Source organism: Oreochromis niloticus, unplaced genomic scaffold (assembly GCF_001858045.2).
Source record: "Oreochromis niloticus isolate F11D_XX unplaced genomic scaffold, O_niloticus_UMD_NMBU tig00000795_pilon, whole genome shotgun sequence".
Lineage (NCBI taxonomy): Eukaryota > Metazoa > Chordata > Actinopteri > Cichliformes > Cichlidae > Oreochromis > Oreochromis niloticus.
In genome coordinates, this window is record NW_020327251.1 from 313204 (window position 1) to 329555 (window position 16352).

Genomic DNA, 16352 nt, shown 5'->3' on the forward strand with positions numbered 1-16352 from the left:
TGTAAGAGATAATTTGTTTTTGATAATTATGTAATGTGTCTCAAAGTTATTGATATTATTGTAATTGTTATTATTGATTGCTTATATTTTAATTGTGAAACCTCACTGTAGATATAAGAGCCAAATTATGTGGATATCTTGAATCCACTTTATTGTATAATATTTTATATGATTGTATTTGACGGAAGACGAGCAACATCTGTTGTGGAAGCTAATGGGGTTCCTTTTGAATAAACAAATAAACAAACATAGGATTTATTATCACTGAATAATTATGTATAGATCTATAAAAATTATAGAAATATGTAATAAAAACAACAAAATAATGTAAATTATAAAATAATATGAAAGTGTGTGTGTGTGTGTGTGTGTGTGTGTGTGTGCAATCAGGAGGGATGGGCATGATTTTAGTGTTTAAACAGTCATGAATTATTTTTAGCACCAGGTTGGATGTAATGTGTTAGAACTACCAGCAGGTGGGGATAAGAGACCTTGAAAGTGTTTGGTGCCACACTCCACCTTCAGGTTTAAAACTAGTGTTAATGGAGGGAGTTTGAAGGTTCAGTTTGTTCCACGACTGCATTTCACTCACTGCCTCTGTTTGTATCTCTGTCACTGCAGGACCAACATGGAGCGAGAAGTCAGCGCTCTCAGGAGGCCGACAAACCTCACAGAAGAAAGGGAGAGAAAACATACACCTGTGACGAGTGTGGGAAGGATTTTACATTAAAGTGTTCACTAAAACGTCATCAGGTCATCCACACTGGAGAGAGACCGTTCAGCTGTGACTTGTGTGGAAAGTCTTTTTCCTGGAAGCGTTCCCTAAAAACACACCAACTCATCCACAGTGGCGTTAAAGCGTACAGCTGTGATCAGTGTGGCAGAGCTTTTACTCACAGTAGGAACTTACAGAGACATCTAGTTACCCACTCTGGAATTAAGGCATACAGCTGTGACATTTGTGGAAAAACTTTTAGCCTGATTGAGAGCAGAAATAGACACCTACGCATTCACACCAGACAAGATGTGTACTGCTGTGAACAGTGTGGCAAATACTTTACAGCAGACACACAGTTACAACAACACATGTTTACCCACACTGAGGAGAGACCTTATAAATGTGACCTGTGTGAGAAAACTTTTAAATCTCCACTTAGCCTGAGACGACACCAACAGATCCACACCAGAAAGAGACTCTACAAGCGAAGTTACTTTGAGGTATGTATTTATATTGTTATCTTGTCATTTTAGCCTGACTGTTTGGAACAACTCTGCTTATTAAACTGTGTTAGCATGTTAGCAATTCTACTGCATGGAAAAGCAGATGATTTGTTTTTGATATTTGTGTAATGTGCCTCAATGTTATTGATATTATTATTATTGTTGTTATTGTTATTATTGATTGCTTATATTTTAATTGTGAAACCTCACTGTGGATGTAAGAGCCAAATTATGTGGATATCTTGAATCCACTTTATTGTGTAATATTTTATGTGATTGTATTTGACGGAAGACGAGCAACATCTGTTGTGGAAGCTAATGGGGTTCCTTTTGAATAAACAAACAAACAAACATAGGATTTATTATCACTGAATAGTTATGGCTAAATACACAATCGGGGGGATGGGCATGATTTTAGTGTTTGAACAGTCATGAATTATTTTTAACACCAGGCTGGATGTAATGTGTCAGAACTACCAGCAGGTGGGGATAAGAGACCTTTAAGGTGTTTGGTGCCACACTCCACCTTCAGGTTTAAAACTAGTGTTAATGGAGGGAGTTTGAAGATTCAGTTTGTTCCCCGACTGCATTTCACTCACTGCCTCTGTTTGTATCTCTGTCACTGCAGGACCAACATGGAGCGAGAAGTCAGCGCTCTCAGGAGGCCGACAAACCTCACAGAAGAAAGAGAGAGAAAACATACACCTGTGACGAGTGTGGGAAGGGTTTTACTGGGAAGGCTGAACTAAAACATCATCAGGTCATCCACACTGGAGAGAGACCGTTCAGCTGTGACTTGTGTGGAAAGTCTTTTTCCTGGAAGCATTCCCTAAAAAAACACCAACTCATCCACAGTGGAGTTAAAGCGTACAGCTGTGATCAGTGTGGCAGAGCTTTTACTCATAGTAGCCACTTACAGAGTCATCTAATTACCCACTCTGGAATTAAGGCATACAGCTGTGACATCTGTGGAAAAACTTTCAGCCGGACAGGGCACCGAAATAGACACCTACGCATTCACACCAGACATGTTGTGTACTGCTGTGAACAGTGTGGCAAAGAGTTTATAACAGACACACGGTTAAAACAACACATGTTTACCCACACTGAGGGACGACCTTATAAATGTGACCTGTGTGAGAAGACTTTTAAATCTCCACATCACCTGAGACGACACCAACAGATCCACACCAGAAAGAGACTCTACAAGTGCAGTTACTGTGAGGTATGTATTTATATTGTTATCTTGTCATTTTAGCCTGACTGTTTGGAACAACTCTGCTCATTAAACTGTGTTAGCATGTTAGCAATTCTACTGCATGGAAAAGCAGCTCTGAGTGATTATTCAGATTTTTATGCCAGTTATGATTTTAGTATTACTGTAGTATTATGGTGGTAGTATTGTAGTTATTGTTGCCCAGTAAACTGAGTGTGTTAACTGAAACAGTAAAATGTAATTGGACGTCTGCAGAGATGCTCTTTATTTCAGGCGATGTTCAGGATAAAAATGTTGAAGGACTGACTTACACTGTCTTTGTGTCTTTGTTTAGAAGCAGAGCGACACAGATGGATCCAGTTCTCAACCCTGTCATCACTGTGGTGGTGGGAAAGACTTTCATTGTGACATTTGTGGAAAAACTTTCAGTTGGCAAGTTGCCCTAAAAATACATCAACGTAGACACACTGGAGACAAACTGAAATACTGCAAAGAATGTGGGAGAAGTTTCACCACATCAAGTGACTTAAAACAACATGAACTGATTCACAGTGGGGTTAAAAAGCACCTCTGTGATCAGTGTGGGTCATCCTTCACTACTGCAGGTCAGCTTAAAAGACACAAACGAGTCCACACAGGAGAGAAACCATACAAGTGCAGACACTGTGACAAAAGCTTCTCAAATTCAAGTCATCGTAACTATCATGAACGTACACACATGGAAGGAAACTACAGCTGTGACCAGTGTGACAAGAGCTTCAAGAATCTCAGTTCATACTCCGAACACAAACGATCCCATGTTACTAATAAACTGTTTCACTGTTACCAATGTGCCCAAACATTCACCTCATTGTCTGCTCTGTGCAAACATCAGCGTGATCACTCAGGGCTGAAATCACTCCCATCACTGGATCACAGTGAATCTGAAGAGACAGAAAGATCCTCTGGTTTCAGTGTCAGACTCAAAAAGCTTGAGATCAGGCTCCACAGAGTTCAGATAGAATCATTTAAACTTGTGTTGAACTGAACTGGTTGCTGGGCTGAACTTCTACGTAATACAGATTTACATGGGATCAAAGGAGTTTGCGAAGAAAAGCGTCTGGACTTCTTTAAGTTGCTTGAAGACGTTTCACCTCTCATCCGAGAAGCTTCTTCAGTTCTAAGGTCAAATGGCCGAGAGTCCCAGATTTAAACCCAGTGGGAGTATCCCCCCAAAGAGGGACAAAGGACCCCCTGGTGATCCTCTAATCACATGAGCCAAGGTGTGAAAGCGGGTGTGGGACCTAATCAGCCAGGGTTTCGGGTGAGCTCATTGTGAAACCTGGTCCCACCTTGTCATGTGAATTCCTGAGGTCAGATGGCCCAGGATGTGAGTGGGCATTAAGGCGTCTGGGGAGGGAACTCAAAACTGGATTATAGATGGCAGACAGTTGGTGTTGTAAACCACCGCCTCTGTTCAAAGATGGTCGCTCACAGTGGACATAGATGGCCTCTTTCACTCCTCTTTCAAACCATCTGTCCTCTGTCCAAAATGTGAACATTGGCATCCTCGAAAGAGTGACCTTTATCCTTAAGATGCAGATGGACTGCTGAGTCTTGTCCTGTGGTGGAGGCTCTTCTATGTTGTGCCATGCGCTTGTGAAGTGAATGTTTGGTCTCTCCAATGTAGAGGTCTGGGCATTCCTCGCTGCACTATACAGCGTACACCACGTTGTTAAGTCTGTGTTTTGGAGTTTTGTCTTTCGGGTGAACCAGTTTCTGTCTGAGTGTGTTGCTGGGTCTGAAGTACACTGGGATGTCGTGCTTGGAGAAGACTCTCCTGAGTTTCTCTGATACACCGGCTACATAGGGGATGACAACGTTGTTGCGTCTGTCTTTCTTATCCTCCCTCGCTGGTGTCCGATCTTCTTTTCTGTGCCTCTTTGCTGACTTTATGAACGCCCAGTTAGGATAACCGCATGTTTTGAGTGCTTCCTTTACGTGTGTGTGTTCCTTCTTTTTTTCCCTCAGGCTTAGAGGGAACATGTTCTGCCCGGTGGTGTAGGGTCCTGATTACTCCAAGTTTGTGTTCCAGAGGGTGATGGGAGTCAAAGAGGAGGTACTGGTCCGTGTGTGTGGGCTTCCGGTAAACTTCGATGTTGAGGTTGCCATTCTCTTCAATGTGCACAGCGCAGTCCAGGAAAGGCAAACAGTTATCCTTTGTGTCTTCCCTGGTGAACTTGATGTTTTTATTCACAGCGTTAATGTGCGCAGTGAAGAATTCCACTTCTTGTGTCTTGATTTTGACCCAGGTGTCATCTACATATCTGTACCAGTGGCTGGGTACTCTTCCTTTGAAAGAGCCAAGAGCCTTTCTTTCCACTTCCTCCATGTAAAGGTTGGCTACAATAGGTGACACGGGGGAGCCCATGGCACAGCCATGTTTTTGTCTGTAGAAGCCTTCGTTGTATTTGAAGTATGTTGTGGTAAGGCAGAGGTCTAACAGTGTGCAAATCTGATCGGGTGTGAAGTTGGTCCTGTCTTCCAAGAAGCTGTCTTCTTGTAGTCGTTTTCTGACAGTCTCCACTGCTTCCGTGGTGGGTATGCAAGTGAAGAGAGAGACTACATCAAAGGACACCATGGTTTCATCTGGATCCAGGGTAAGTTTCTGGACCTTGTCGGTGAAGTCGGTGGAGTTCTTGATGTGGTGTGGGGTGTTCCCCACGAGAGGTGCAAGGATGGTAGCAAGGTGTTTCGCAATGTTATAAGTGGCTGAGTTTATGCTACTGACTATGGGTCTGAGTGGGACCCCTTCCTTGTGGATTTTAGGAAGTCCATAAATGCAGTGTATGGCATCCCCTGGATAAAGGCGGTGATATGTAAGGCGGTCAATGATTTTGTCCTTTTTGAGGTCTTGAAGGCAAACTTCGCCTTAATGCCCACTCACATCCTGGGCCATCTGACCTCAGGAATTCACATGACAAGGTGGGGCCGGGGAGTTCACTCATGATTGGACCATGAGAATAAAGGTTTTTAGTTCTTTCAAAGAGAGTCTTGGAGGTGTTTGATGTTTTTGTTTTTCTGAAACCACCTGAAAGAAAAACTATTTTTCTTGCTTTATGTAGTGTGGAAGTTTTTAATGTTTCTTTCATCTGTGATGTTCTTGAATGTGTTCACATGAAAATCTTACAAATAAACTGTTCTTTTAGCTTTAGCTCCTAATTTATTCATTATTTATGGATGTAGCACAGCAGCAGTTTCTTCATTAACACATGGAGGGCTCGGGATCTGATGGTAAATAATGTTTTGTGTCCTTGTACACATCATACAGCTCAGCTGTTCCACAGATGTCAGGTTTAGACAGTGGGATGGTTTGTAAGAACGCAGCTCTCCTGTGGATAAATCCTTACTCTTAGCCTCAGGACCTCACACAGTCCCAGCAGGTTCGGTCAGAAGATTTATCCCTTTTTCATTTCTATATGATTCTTCTTGCATCTAAACAAAGGTGATTATGATGATGATGAGTCATTTATGAAAAAAGAAGCAAAAAAACAATATTGTTGTATGAGGATGTTTATGGCAGATTTTGTGCATCAACATTTTTGTACATGAAAATGTTGAAAGGATGCAAAGGAGGAGGAGGGCACAAGAGCTCAGCACGTGATACTGACTGGAAGCAACACAGCTGCTGTTGACAAAGCAGCAGAGTCAGATATGAATGTGTATTGAATTCATCGTGTAAATATACCAGATTTATCCACATACGCTAGTTTTCACCCTTTTTTTTTTAACTTTCAGTAAGTTTACTTTTAGTTTATTTTTACTTTCTTAAGACGCAGGAGAATCTGATTCATCATGATTGAGCATTTCATTAAAGTAATGTTTAAAAGACATTTCTCGTTTGTTCTTTCAGCTGCAGCCTCGCTGGTGTTTAACTGTCTGACAGTAAAGAAGATAAAAGATACGTGCAAACACAAACACATGAAAAGTATTTGCAGAAAAGCTTAAAGCTCTTGTTTGTCTATTTTGTTGTTCATCGCCAACATGGCGAAGATGTGAAGCTGCCTTTCTGCTACAGTATCTCCTTACATACATTTGCTCATATCGTAGGACTTATAGAGAGTCTTTCTTTGACCATGTCTCACTGTGTTTTATTCTCGATGTTGCATTTGAGTCTTGCATGACTCTATTTTAATTCATATTAAAATGGATGGATGGCTATTCCTTTATTCCACTGCATTCAGGCATTTCTGTGCATCTAAATTTATATATAGATATCGAAACACACATATCTGTACAATTTGTTAATATCTTCATAGTCTCCAATAATGTTACACCCCAGTGCTTTCAGTTGAACCCCAAGTGTCATTGTTTTTGAAAAAGCAAAGAGTATAATGCATCTATTTTGCAAAAATAAATAATACAATAAATGTTAAAAGACTTTCCAAAGGGTGCCCTGTTTTTCCCTTCGTCGTATCGTACAGATAGAGATCATATAATAATATAAAGTCCACATTTCACAGTGACAGCACAAAGACCCACACAGCTGGATTTGGATATTTAACATTCATTCAGTAAAAATTAAACCCTGCATGAGTCCATGAATATCTGGCATTAATCAGATGAAAGCCTCTGCTGTAGCACCCTGTCATCCATTCATCCAAGAGATGTAACCAAGATGCTGCCTCTATTAGATAATTATTAGATAATCATTTTTGAAAATAATCTTTAACACCTGAGTAATTTCAGATTTTTAATCTCAGATTTTACACGGTCAGGTGTATCAGAGTTTAACTCAGAAAATTAAACTTTAACTCAAAATTTCTTTTAAATAAATTTCAAACGAGCCATCATGATAAAGGGAATGTGTGCAGTTTTGGTGCTCCTTAAGTTCTGTGCTGAACAGCGTGGCTGACTCTTTGTATCTACTATTGCCTCCACAGTCTGTCCACACAGGTAATGAGCCATTATGACCAATTATGGAGTCCACTGCCAGCTCGCGCTTTTTTGAGGTTATGTCAAAAGGTTTCTTGGAAATAAACACGGACTATTTGTTTAGGCAGTCTGTGTCAGTGGGCTCAGTCAGTGGTCACATTGTCTAATTACAATGAACACATGCAGTGTAGTTTATTTTGAGTTAATCCAGCCTTCTACCTGCAAGAAATCTTTAGTGCAGTATGTAATCTGCTTCTGAAAATAGCTCCCAGCAAGAAGAATTTGTTCTTTCAGCTCTAATCCGTGAAAAAAATACAAAAAAACAAAGCTTGGTTGGTCTGTTCATTGTCACCGCTCTGATGTCAGGTGTACGTGATTGGAGGATTTGGGGTTGGGTTCTCTGCTCATTCATCACTGCAGATTTTAGTTAGATTTGTTTGTCCGTGGGAACTGTGGGAACCTTAAATTACATTTTGGATGTAAACAAAAAGAAGAGCCTGAAGGGGTGTGAAGAAAAACAGATTTTAAACTTTGTTTTTTTACCTGGACTCTGGTGCCATCCTGTGGCTGCTATGAAACAAAAGTGAAGTAATGAAAATAAAAAATGTTCTCAGTTTTCCTTGTTTGCCAAACTTCTCTCTAAAAACCAAGTCTGGTCCCTGTGTTTTTATTACAGTCTCTACAGTGTGAGATAATAAAAGGAGGCTGTTGAAGGCAGCAGCGCTCCACCTGCACTATACACACTATACAATTTTTTCATTACAGATGAGTTTTGTTTTTTTGTTTGTTTGGTTTTTTTTGGGGGGGGGGGTCTTTTTTTTATTCCCACCTATGCTTCTATTTTCTATATTAAAAAAACAACAGGAGTTATGCAGGTTTACTGTGATGGAAACTTCAGACTCACAGTGAAACATCATGCTGTGTAACACTATACACCAGTGTAAAGTTCAGGAAAGTTTCTTCATGGTTCAGAGGCTGCTCGGCAGAGGATGATTTAAAGATGTGTGTGAAATGGGCTGTTATGATTGGTCAGAAAATGTGATGACGGTTGCCTTTTTATAAAAAGTAGCCTTTCCTTTTTGCCAGCAGTCGTGGCCGCTAAAGAGCGTTTCCCTGAGCCTTAAAACTGCAAAGACGGCACAGCGCTGTCACGCTGGAGAGATACCGTTGGTGAGTTGGAAACTATTGCTTGGATGCTGAAACTCCCAGTAGCCAGGAGAATGCCAGGAAGGGTTTGTTCATATGAAATAGAAAAAAACTACAAAGCATTAAACCATGTTAAAAACACAACAGCCTTTATAAATGCAGTTTGGAAGCAAGTTTCATCAGGTCATCACTTAAAGACTGGATATCCCACCTGCTGTGGAGTTTTAATGCAGTACAGTTGTTATTATTAAACTCCTGTCACATTCTGACCGTTAAAATGAATAACATTCATATATGAAATGAAATTGTTTCAAGTAAACTGTATATGGTGTTAAATAGGCCTAAACTACTGTACTTTAATGTCGGCAATAAGGGCGGTACTTCAAGAGCCATATATTTTATGAGGTGGTACTCATTGTGATATATAGAGGACAGCAGGAGCATTTTGATTTTTTTTTTTCAGATAAATCAAGTGTTGGGGTGGTAAAAAAGACATTACAAAAACAAAATTGTTTTTAACTAATTTTATTTAAATTTTACAACATGTGCACTTCAGTGCACAAGGGGAGTTCATTGATCACGAATGTGAAACTAACAAAATTCAAGAGCTATTTAAGAAAATTAAATGCTCCACTTAAATTTTTGTAAGCAGGATATTAAAACTTATTTATATAACAATATCATAAAAATGTAGATCATGGATCAACTTAGAAGTCACTGACACTTCAGTAGCTGTAAGCCATTGGTTCAGGAACAAGTGATTGCAGTGGACTTTCTATTTCACAAAAGTCAATTCATTTATGATATCTGAGGAAGTACTGTGATTTTTTTATTCGGAAACACAAAGGAACATTTGGCACTTCCCACATCTCACATATGTTTTACTGTTGCACCCAACCATTCTACAACTGAAATGCCTTGGACTGTTAACCATTTCAGGCAAGTGGAGTGAACCATATTTTGTTACACTCTCATCTGGTTGGGGCTTCCTTTTCTTGATTTTTGGAGAGAACTCTTCATTACTGGTATTATTCAGGTCTCGTTCACATGTTTGTCCCTGGTTTCTCAGCCAAGAGGAGCTTGAACTCCAGATACTGTGAGTTCTTTTCACACATTGAGATCATTGACAACTTTCAGCAAAGATGTGATCTTGTAGAAACAATCATGTGTCATGGATTCAGCTATAATTCTGACTCTTGTTTTTTTTACTTTACTGGAAAACATTTAACATTTCTGCATTTTACTCATATTTTATTTTTAACTCAAAATCAAAAATTCCAGATTCTCCTACATGTTGGTTTTGGACCAGATAGGACGACAGATTTCAGGTGGCCCTGTGTCTTTCTCCATTATATCTGCCACTGCATCTTGATAATCTTTGTGTAAATGGTAAATGGCCTGTATTTATATAGCGCCTTCTAGTCCCTAAGGACCCCAAAGCGCTTTACATATCCAGTCATTCACCCATTCACACACTGGTGATGGCAAGCTACGTTGTAGCCACAGCCACCCTGGGGCGCACTGACAGAGGCGAGGCTGCCGGACACTGGCGCCACCGGGCCCTCTGACCACCACCAGTAGGCAACGGGTGAAGTGTCTTGCCCAAGGACACAACGACCGAGACTGTCCGAGCCGGGGCTCGAACCGGTAACCTTCCGATTACAAGGCGAACTCCCAACTCTTGAGCCACGATCGCCCCACAAGCCACGATGTGTGGCTCCTCCTGGGTTCTCACCCTCTCCTATCTGGCTCACATGACTCCCATCTTCTGAAAAATCTATGTTTGAATCTCCCTCAATGATTCTGTTAAGAATTCTCTCTGCCTTTGTCAAAGAGTTGTCTACTAGGAAAAAGTGAAATAAATATAAGTACAAAGTCCCGACGTGCACTAGAGTACACATTAATAAATTAGTCATTTCCTCTGTGAAACTAAATAATCTTAATTCTTAAAAACCCCTCAAATTACTTACTAGATGTTTATTTTTGAAAATTAATCAAAATCTTATTTTAAAAAACATTTTAAATGTAAATATCATGCTTACCTTTCTTTCATCCATAAAATGTGCTTGTGGGCAAGCCAGCCATTTTGAAAAGGTGGGAAAAAGACAATTGGCAAGGCCACACCCCCACACATGTGATATCATTTTAAAGGTACTGTTGTCCTCTCTGAGAAACATCAGGACTTAGAAGAGTGTCAAGTAGAGTATGAGAGGTACAAGCAAAAACTAAATGTGTACTACAGTGCACAAAAATGAATTACTGGGTCTCAGGAGGATCTGGTGGTGTTCCAGGGTAGGATAGCAAAGCCTTCTATTCCTCTTCTTCTGTACAAATTGGCCACGATGGGTGAAACTGGGGAGCCCATGGCACACCCATGTTTCTGCCTGTAGAACTGACCCTTGTATGTGTAGTAGGCGGAATGAAGACACAGTTCCAAAAGCAAACACACTTATTCGATGCTGAGAGTGGTCCTGTTGCTGTGGTTGGTGTCATCCTGTAATCTCTTATGGACTACCTCCAATGCTTCCGTGACTGGGATGCAAGTGAAGAGAGATGTAACGTCGTACGAGACCATGGTTTCATCTGCCTCCGTAATGACATCTCTCACCTTCTCAACAAAATCCAGGGTGTTCTGGATGTGGTGTTCAGAGCTGCCCACCAGCGGGTTGAGGATCGAAGCCAGAAACTTGGAGATGTTATAGGTGACAGAGTTGATCATGCAGACAATCGGTCTTAAAGGTGCCCCCTGTTTATGTATTTTCGGTAAACCATACAGACTTGGTGTAGACTCCCCTGGGTACAGCCTGTGGTATGAGGTCTGGTCGATATCGATATCGATAATAAAAAAAATGGGGAACTGACTGACTGGTTAAAGCTGACAAAACCTGACAAGACTGACTGACTTAACACCATTGTGTGAAGTTAACCCCCACCTGACAAAGGTGTGGATGTATCTCTGTGTGTGTCTCTTGTTGCAGGAACAGAAGGAGACCACAGGAGGAATCTTGGGTCACATGACTATATGAACTCTGCAAATTTAACCTTTTAAGTTTTAATTTTTCTGTGTCTGTGAATTTACCACGGGTGTGTTATTCACTACCTTGTGTTGCTCACAGAGATCACTGTGAGAAAGAGTGTATACACATCTGCAGCGCTAACATTTACATTTCTTTTCTACAACAGATGGTTAATCATGTGATTGATCATGTGATTTACAGCAGGACACAACTTAATGTTTTTCTACCACAGGATTACTGAGATTTTGTGTGAAGAAAACTGTGGTTACAGGCTATATGTTGGTGATGAAATTACACTGTGTTGTTGAGAACAGATGTGCAGGAGAAAATGTGAATGTTTCAGGGGAGAAGTGAATACAGTGTGAGATATACTGTGTTTGAAACCAGTGTTGCTTCTTTTACTTAACTTTATGACCTTTCACAGCACCTCTGGAATCTGGATGGCCGATGCCTGACCACCAGGATGATCCGTGTGTTTGTTTTTCTTTAAGAGTGCTTGTAAAGGATTCAGCACAGACAGATAAGTGACAATCGAACAGATGTGCAGTGGTTACAGAATAGTTACATGGGGTTCATTATCTGACCACTATTGGGCTCATGGTGAGTGACAAACTTAAGGAAAGTCACTGATTACAATGTGGAATGACGTTGAGATGTTCAATGATTTGGAGCAAATTATGGAAAAAGTAGGAGTTTAATGAGTTTAGAATAAACCTGCAATGATCCTTGTCTCTGTGATGCTGAATACTTTATTACAGTTATGAGTTGCAGTTGGTTGCAAATGTGAAGTTGTTTTAACTTGAAGACTTTGTCTTCTAGGATACAGGCTGGAGCTGGGAGTTAAACAATCTAAACATTTAACCACTGACTAATGTTTGACACAGGGTTAAAGGTTGGAGTTTGGCTGCTCCAAGTGGGAAAACCTGGAGATTGTTTTAGAGAGAATGTGTAACATTCTTGTACATGTCTCGTTGGGGAGTTGACACATGGCGAAAGCCATGTGGCGAGATGAGTGTCATTCTTTAATTTGCAGATGTCGTGAGGTGCCATGATGAGAAGAAGTGACTGAGGGGATCGTCCACAAGATGGAAGCTGTGGCTTCAGGAAGAGAGAGGCTTCAGGAGGATCAGAGATCACCTTCAGCACAGCAGACATCGCGCAGAGAGCTGTGCTACTGGGCTTCCAGGAGATCATCGAGAGGAGTCTTTGCACAGCAAACAACCATAAGGAGTGGAAGCGTTTCGACGTTGGCGTTGAAGACAACTGAGGTGTACGACGTGCTCTGCCTTAAATCGTCCACAGCGTTGGAACATGAGAACCTGAGGGATAAAGGGAGCGTGCCAAGCTCCAAAAGTGACAGCGCAGAGGAGGTCCAGCGATGGACTTGTGGTTCTGTGAACAGCACAAATGTCAGGTGACTGTGAAATAACTAACAGCACTTTTTCCACAAGTGAGGACAGTAACTTACTATCCTAAAAAGATTAGCTCTAGTTTCTTGTGCTTTACCTCCATGCGTGAGATCAGTATGTGCAGCAGCTTAAGCTGTGCAATGTTTCAGGAGGTAGATGTCTACTACTGCAGACTAAAATTACATTTCTGTCAGCTGCAAGACACTTGTCTTTAATGTTACTGTTACTCTTACACATAACCATAAAATGGTGCACAATTCTGAATCCATCAACCCTTTTGCCAACGAAAGAAGAGGGCACTTCCCATGAGTGTAGAGAGCACGTGGAGAAGGAGTGTAGGCCGAGGGATGACTTAACAGATGTGCCACTTGATGAGGGAATGGTTTGGTTTGTTGATGGTTCGAGCTTTACAACAGCAGAGGGACAGGCTAAAACAGGTTTTACTGTAGTAGATAGTGAGAAAATTATCTGTGCAGGATAACTAGCATGTTTCATATTTGCTTAAGCAGCAGAGATGCTAGCTTTAACAGAAGGGTGTAAAGCTGCAGAGAGACAATATACACTGATAGCCAATATGCATTTGCTACATTACATTTCTTTATAGTGCAGTGGGTGAGACGAGGTGTGACAGCCTCTACAGGGAAGCCTGTACAACACAACAAACTCCTGCAAAATCTGCTGGAAGCAATAATATTTCCCAGTAGAATTGCCATTTGTAATTGTGCAGCACACATATGAGGGAAAGATCCAGTTGCATTAGGGAATGCTTTTGCAGATCGCAAAAGAGGCAGCTTTAGGAGCACAGAGCTCCTTTAACTTGTGGTGTACCTCAGGGGTCCATTCTAGGCCCCCTGCTGTTTATTCTGTATTTGCTCCCTCTGGGCGATGTGCTGCGCAAACATAATGTGTCCTTCCACTCTTTTGCTGATGACATTCAGATCTACCTCCCTCTGAGGTTAGACTGTAAGGACTCTCTGCAGCCGTTATTCTCCTGTCTGTCTGACGTTAAGACTTGGATGGCTCTTAATTTTCTACATCTAAATGAAAGTAAAACTGAAGTCATTGTGTTTGGGCTTCCTAAAGACCCCAACCCTTCCTTTGATTTTATGGGACCCCTAACTTCTGAATGTACTTCCTCCATTAAGAGCCTCGATGTTACTTTTGACAGTGCTTTTAAATTTGATAAACAAATCAGCTCCGTAGTCAAGGGATCTTTTTATCACCTACGGATTTTAGCTAAAGTCAAGTCCTACCTGTGCAGGAACGATCTAGAAAGGGTGGTCCATGCTTTTATTACTTCACGGCTGGACTACTGTAACTCCCTGTATACTGGTTTAGATCGTTCCTGTCTGCATCGCCTCCAACTGGTGCAGAATGCTGCTGCTCGCATGCTGACCGGTTCCAAAAAGAGAGACCACATCACTCCGGTCCTCTGCTCTCTCCACTGGCTCCCAGTTGCTTTTAGGATTGATTTTAAAATTTTACTGCTGGTTTTTAAGGTTCTTAACGGTACTGCACCTCCTTACTTGGCAGAGCTTCTTAGCATTTACTGCCCCAGGAGATCTTTGAGGTCAGCAGACTTGATGCTTTTAGATGTTCCCAGGTACAGATTAAAGACTAGGGGAGAGAGGGCTTTTGCTGTGGCTGCACCCAGACTGTTGTTAAGGTTCAGATATTGAGGGGAATCCAAAAATAACCACAGATCCAGCCAGGTGCAATTAGATGACATTTTAATGAACACATGTGTGAGTCCAACCGCCCAATCAGTGTTGAACTACTTTACAATAGTCAGACAAAGGCTTTATAGGGTTGGCAGTCTCAATACAGTATACGTCACTCCAAAACCACAAAAGTTCTGTCAACCCTTGACACAGTCCAGAGAACATCGTCTTCGGCTCGGTGCTTCCCCTCAGCTCGCCTTCACTGTCGCTTATCTCTGGGACATCTGGTGTACTTCCTGGAACAGACTAACACGTACGCACCCCAACTTTGCAGTTATAGCAAAACACATCTTAACTTCTTACCTACTAAATGAGTCTACTTATATGTATGTGTATGTGTCAGCTTCTGCTGCCCTTTGTTTCACCCTTCACTTCATCGGCTAAACCTCGTAACCTTTCCACCAGACAGAAGGCCAGCATGTACTGAAACTATGTGTGTGTGTATGTGTGTAATAATCTTGACTGATATATAAAATGTATAAAACAAATGTTTCAATCTAATACAACTACTTGAAGCTTAATCAAAGATAAATGCATAAAAGACAATAGCATCATCGAAACTGCTCCTCAGAATTATTGCACTGAGACTCTGCTTTCGGTTTCACTTCTGCAGAAGCATGCCTTGCAGAAGTGTTTCCTGTCTCATTTTGGCAGAGTTACTCTACGTGGGGGCCTTTTCTTTCACCATGCAGTCTGCATATAAACATTTAAGATTATAAATTCAACTCAACAGTTTAAAGTGGTTCTTCTTGGACCTGTAATAAAGACTAATATAATACCAATATATTTGAACATCTGAATGCATCTGGATGCAAAATCACTATTAATAATTAATGGAATGATAATACTGATCATAAAAAATAGCAGCAGAAATAGCAGCAAATAATAGCAGTAAAATATTTCTCCTCTTGACACTGTGGAACAGTTTACCCCCTTGCATCAGACCCTTTTACAGAAACCCAGAAATCTGGGCTCAAGAGGGGAATCATACAGCCATTATTATTCACAAAACACAGGCAAATATTTGGTTGCTGTTGCACCATGTGGACTAATCATGTTTGTGTCTGCAGCATATGGCGGCCGATGTAGTGACAAATTTATCACAATGGACTCTGGAATATTAACATACCTAAAACCTGGTGATGAAGTCATGGCAGATAGAGGTTTTACAATTAAAGACTTACTCTTTGAGAGAGTAGATTAGTAATACCCGCTTTCACAAAAAAACGTAGACAGCTAACTGAGGAACAGGTAACATACACACGTCGGATTGCAAATGTAAGAATCCATGTTGAAAGAGCAATCAGATGCTTGAAAGTCTACAAAATACTTTCACAAATTGTTCCTATAAGCATGGCTCCTAAAGTAGACAAGATACTGAGAATATATCTGCTGCTCTAGTGAACTTAAGAGAGGATCTCATTCGAGGGGCAGGGGCGATTCTAGGATCAGAGCTTTGGGGGTGCTGAGCACTCAGAGAGCTGCCCAGCCAGGCAAGATACACTTTACTCGTCACAATCTTCCCTGTCTCTGTCAGTCCCTGCATCCCGAAATGTCTCCAGTTGTCCCGAGTTGTCTCCTTGTTGCATTTAAACCCCTGTTCCTCCCTGTCCTCATCGTCTGTTGTCTTCATCTCCATTATCAGTCATCATAATTTTACCATCTCTGTGCAAGTCTGCAAATTTCTTTATTAAATCATAAGATTCTT

At 41.1% G+C, this 16352-nt stretch overlaps 1 protein-coding gene and 1 long non-coding RNA gene across 3 annotated transcripts in view; both read left to right on the plus strand.

Annotated features, from left to right (window-relative positions):
• The window catches only part of LOC109199679 (eotaxin), a 367879-nt gene that overhangs the window by 255587 nt on the left and 95940 nt on the right, over nucleotides 1–16352 (plus strand). The gene's annotated exons all lie outside the window — the stretch shown is intronic.
• Nucleotides 1185–3169, plus strand: LOC109199683 (uncharacterized). The gene is made up of 3 exons (XR_002059994.2): nucleotides 1185–1218; nucleotides 1850–2446; nucleotides 2772–3169. It is a non-coding gene; the product is annotated as an uncharacterized LOC109199683 (long non-coding RNA).